Here is a 6,000-nt window from a genome sequence, read left to right as displayed (position 1 = left end):
GTCCCACTCGCCTCCTTGTAGAGACTGGGGCTTGTTTGAGGTTGTCTATAGGACAGCAGGGAGCTGAACTGGACAGGTCAACACTTCAACTGGCTTACTGCGTGGTCAGGTGACCATCAGCTCAAGAGCAAATGGAGGCCCTTGACAGCATCCTCTTAAATGGTTTTAATGTTGTACCATCAGATGTCTCAATGGCACTAAGACGTCTAAAAGCAAAGTGTTTCAACAAGTAGCAAGAGGCAGGCTACCTTGCCCAAGTGGCATCCAGGGCACCTAAGACATGCACATGGCACTGCCAACTGCAACACAGGGTCTGCAAAGAGACCCAAGGCTTGTGAAGAAGTGGCTGAAGGGCAGGCAGAATCCCTACAGCACTTAAAATATCACTAATTGCTTTTGACTAGGAACTTAATTGCTCCTGCAGAGTGGAGGGAAACAGAACTTTAAAGAGCACCCTCTGGCTGCAGTGAGTAGAGCATTAAGAAAGGAGGACTGAATTCCCCTCTGGAGATGTCTGTGCCTCTTCATTGGCTTCAGACAGCATTTTACACAGACAACATCAGGTGAAATGAACGCATTCCCAGTTTGAATTTCCATAATTTTTCTTTTTTTTTTTTCCAAAAGGTTTTTGGTTTTCCCTTAAATTCTCTGTGCCTTTGTGACTTAGATTCCTAAATCCATTTATTTTTACTATGACCAGTGATTCTAAGTTGCTTTGTTGTTTAAAAAACATATTTCAAAACCACCTCCCTGGAAACCTGTAAGAACTCTGCATGCAGAACAAAGAACTCCAGGTTTGTCAATTCTCCTTTAGGGATTAAAATTTAAGAGACTCTTCTTCTCCCTTCATAGCTCTTTCTTGTCATGATTCTATAAGAAGGTGGTCATCTCACTCTTCCCAGAAATCTAATCACTTTTGGATGGCACATGGGACATGATCAATTTGCAGGCAGCAACAGGAGGCAATACTTTGGGAAAGAAATGCATGTACTGAGAGTGTTTGCATTCCCCCAAAAACATGTGGATGTGTATGGACATATGGAAGCTTGTCCTCTCGAAAAATGAAGAAGCCTATAATTGGGTTATGGATCATAACACACTAAAATACTACAGCACTTCAGGATGATGAGCTGTACATGAAACACTCATCAATCCTGCCATTTCTCAGCTGATTCACATAAATGAGGAAGTAGCTTTGACATGTAATCAATACCCTAAGTGAGCAAAGTAGAGTAAAGCTTGCTGTAGCAGCAGGACCCCTTATTAGAAAGAACATAACCTATTCTTATTCTTAAAGATGATCTAAAGGGCAGAGACTGCTTATCCTGACACTGTAAATGATAAAAAGCCAACTTCTGAGATTGAAGTTCAGAGCTGAGGTGGGTGAAAAAGTTCTTATGTGGTGGAGTTTCACCTGGTGGGGTCAGACATACATCACTGACTTGCATCACAACCATGTACTTTCCCAAATCTTTCCCTAAGACTATAGGCTACAGTCATTTTGCCTGTCTATTTTTAAACTGCTGGTTAAGGACACCAATGATCTGTTGCTTGCTCTTAAGTAAAAGATTTAGCTGTTGTGTGTAGGTGGCCAGTCGGTACGTCAGCAAATATGGTATCTTGATGGTGTCAGGGTACAAATCTCCTGAGATTTATGACCTTTGTCTCTTGTGTTTATTCTCATTTCCTTTAATGCTTTCCTGTTAGTTTGTTAACTCTTTGGGAAATACATCTCACTTCTGTCTGGCATCTGAACAGCACCTAGCACAGTGTAGTAGTTCTGACTCATACATGTTAACCATAACGTCTTAAAAGGCAGTGAACTATCATGGCAGAGTCTGCAAAGTAGGCAACTGCAAAGAATTTTGTGTTTAATTTGCGGTAAGGGGATTTAAGTTAGAGAGCAAGGTAAGCTTACTAACACTACCACAGTGAAATACAAATAGATTGCCTTGGAAGGCTGTGGATCTACTATCACTGAGAAACTCAGAGAATAGACTAGCCAATCCCTTCTTAGGCCTCATTGGTAAACTGATCCTGCCCAAAAACATGGTGAAGAACTGTATGACCTCCTAACGTCATATTTTAGGTTTGTGTTTTGTGTTTCTGTGATCTTTCAAAGCTGACTCTGGACTTCAACGCCATACATCCCACTGAGATTAGGGGGAACTCAGTGTCCAAGTTCTGTATTTGCCTTGTAAGACCTGTTGACTTAGCAAACCTTACCTGCAAACCATCAATACATTTTATGTCAGCCATTTTATGCCACACGAACATGTTTTTATAGTATTATTTTTCAGAATAGGCCCTAACTTCTCTGGGAGGTTGTATTTTCATGGTGCAGCTCTAAAGGGAAGAGATACTCTCTGATGTAAACCAGGTGCATGATTACAGAAGCCATTAGCGCTGGCCCAAAATTTTTCTAAATACTCTGTTGCACATTTAGCACCACAATGTCCACAGGCCTAATTCCAGCGCTACTGCGTAGTTACTAGAGTTGCTTTTTTAATTTCCTCTAGACTACATGAGAACTGTACTAAAAGCTACTTGAGGTACAGAACAAGCTGTAGAAAAGCCACTCTTTTAAGGATCACGTAAATGCCTCACACAAGAGAGGTAACAGAGCCTTTGTTGAGGACTACAGTGTGATCAATGCTGCATTCAGGTCCAAGCACTACTGTTCTCAGAAGTGTATTGATGAAAGAGAAGAAACTTCAAGGGATAATTCTAAGTAAAGGTTAAGTATGTTATGTGGGGTGAGGTATGTTTAAAAGTATCAGGAAAGTAGAAATCCACAAATATTTGAAAGGTGTAAACATCACAGAAAGAGGAATTACTTTGGGAGTTCAGTGAACCATAGGATGGCACAACATTTTTTTAGGTAATGGACAAGTCTGGGGCAAACACCAGGAAAAAATGACCAGCTGAAAAACTGTTTTCTCCAGTTTGCAAGCTGGAAAAGAGATCTGACCATATAAGTACAGGCATTTACAAAGTATGTTAGCAGAAGCCGTACTGCTCTTCAGACAGGCAGATACTACTGAACGTATCTCGTGGAACATACCTGTCTGTAATAACAGAAGTACTAAAGGCCAAGGAGTCATCTGACCTTTTCTTCCACTGCCATGAACTTGGCAAAGAGGATCTTTGTCTTGGTCGAGAAGCTACCTAGCGGGCTACAAACTATACTGAGAGTTACGCATGCAGTCATCTCCTCTTGGCTGAGCAGTATGTTTGTCACACAGTCTCACCCATGGAGCTGGGCAAGAAATACATGCTGCTGCTTAGCAGCTGGATGCTGACGTTTCACTGTAAACAATAGACAGACTTGGGAGAGAGAGAGAGAAAAAGGCAAGTTACACTGAGAAACAGCATGATAACCAGACAGTCAGTTGTCAAAGACTGAAACAGCCTGCTCCATGTTCTCGACAAAGTGACCAACCTCTGCAAGCATGGTCCATAAAATGTGGAGCCTCTTAGTCTGGTTTTCCTTACCCATGCATACCACAAAGAACAGGGAGGCATTGATACATTTACATAGAAATACACATATTTATATGCAAAATTCATAACTTACATAAAGGAAAATATTAAAAGCTGAACAGGAAACCCTGGGGAGTATTTTCAAGACAAACCAAGTATCTTAGGACCTCTGCTGCATTAACATTTGTTAAACTTTGAAAACATTTGTCCTCAATATTTGCCCATGCATATTGAACATTTACCCTTGAATAGCATGTATTTTAATCCCATCATGCAGACAACAGGAATCCTACTAAAATAAGAGTATTTGTTTGTGTTACACTCTTGTAACAGCAGATGTTGTTTGAAACAAAGCTTGGTTCTAGAGGGAGAAGTCCAGTTTGGGGGACAATAAATAGCTCTACCTGATGCACCCGGTCATCAGAACTGACAGACATTTCAGATGTTCCCAAAGTGGGTGGGAAGCCATATCAGCCAGGTCTGCCAGTGCTTACCTGTCTCATCCCACAGTGAAGCTCTAAACAATACAGTGTATGGCAGCAAAGATGGGTCGTGAGCCACGTGTACTTGAAGTGCACACCAGGCAAATGGGGCAAGGTGGGAGTTTCCTGCTGTTGGATTCCCCACAGCAGTGAATCCTGGTCTCATAGCAAGTTACATGTATTTCTTTTTGAAGAGTGGAACAAAATAGCACAGAAGCCACAAGCTGATTCAGTTGTTACAGGAGTCTGTCATTCTACCTGTCCTGAAGGAATACAAAAGAAAGGACCTGCTATTTTCTAAAATTAGAAACTTTATTGTGAATTTTTTATTACCAGAGTTCGTACTTGGGCAGAACAAGTGACAGCTTAGCTGTTATGTAGTTACACGTAGCTCTTTACAAAGTCTCACCTGAAGCAATGTGAAGAGAAGGCAGAATATGTTGCTGAGGCTTTTAGGAGTGTATCAGGCATCTAGTTTATATCTCAGGCCTTGTAGATGGAGCACTGCTTCCTGAGCTCCTACTTTTCTCTCCTTGTCTCTCACTTTAGACTGCAAGGTCTATAGGCAAGGGTCATTTGCTCCTGCACCTACATAGTCCCTAGTATGCTAGCTGTACAAGACAGATAACATTAACACCTGCAGGAGTCTCCCCAAGTAGAGGTCACTTGTTCCTGTCAAGGTATGAAAAAATAGGGATGCTGTTTTAATGTGGGAGGTTTTCTCTTCAATACGTTAAAAATCTTCCCATACACATAAATCTCTCAAAGATAAAAGAGAAGAGATCCTCATCTGGATTGGTTTGCTTTCAGAAATGTCATATTATTACCAGCATTACTCCTGGAAGAAAGAGTATCTAATCAAAACCACCCATCTGCTAATCAAATGAGAACCGATTACATCAGCTCTATGGTCTTTGGTAATGCTGCTAGATGACAGTGCAAAGTTTTCACTTTTATTTAACAGTTTTCCCACAAAACAGAGAACAGCAATCATAGAATCATAGGATGGTTTGTGTTGGAAGGGACCTTCAAAGTACCAAACCCCCTGCCATAGGCAAGGACACCTTCCACTAGACCAGGTTGCTCAAAGCCCCATCCAACCTGACACTGAACACTTCCAGGGATGGGACATCCACAGCTTCTCTGGACAACATGTTCCAGTGCCTCACCACCCTCATAGTGAAGAATTTCTTCCTAATATCTAACCTAAATCTACCCTGTTTCAGTTTAAAGCCATTACCCCTTGTCCTATCACTACACACCTTCATAAAAACTCCCTTTCCAGCTTTCTTATAGGCCCCCTTCAGGTACTGGAAGGCTGCTACAAGGTCAGCCTGGAGTCTTGTCTTCTCCAGGCTGAACAACCCCAACTCTCTTAGCCTGTATTCATAGCTGAGGTGCTCCAGCCCTCTGATCAACTTCATGGCCCTCCTCTGGACTCACTCCAATAGTTCCATGTCCTTCCTATGTTGGGGAACCCTAAGCTGAATACATGGTGGTGTCTCATGAGAGCGGAGAAGATGGGCAGAATCACCTCCCTTGACTTGCTGGTCACACTTCTTTTGATACAGTCCAGGATGTAGTTGGCTTTCTGGGCTGCAAGAGCACATTGCCAGGTCATGTTGATCTTCTCATCAGCCAACATGACCAAGCCTTTCTCCTCAGAGCTGCTTTCAATCCATTCTCCGCCCAGCCTGTATTTGTGCTTGGGATTGCCCCAACCCATGTGCAGGACCTTGCACTTGGCTGTGTTGGACTTCATGAGGGTCACACATGCCCACCCCTCAAGCCTATCAAGGTCCCTCTGGATGGCATCCCTTCCCTCCAGCATGTCAATCGTACCACGCAGCTTGGTGTCATCAGCAAACTTGATGAGGGTGCACTCAACCCCACTGTCCATGTTGCTGATGAAGATATTAAACAGCTCTGGTCGCAATAGCGACACCTGAGGAACCAGCCATTTGTCACTGGTCTCCACTCAGACATCGATCTGTTGACTGCAGCTCTTTGAGTGCAACCATTTAGCCAATTCCTT

Source organism: Phalacrocorax aristotelis, chromosome 1 (assembly GCF_949628215.1).
Source record: "Phalacrocorax aristotelis chromosome 1, bGulAri2.1, whole genome shotgun sequence".
NCBI lineage: Eukaryota > Metazoa > Chordata > Aves > Suliformes > Phalacrocoracidae > Phalacrocorax > Phalacrocorax aristotelis.
Note: the sequence above shows the minus strand (reverse complement) of the source record.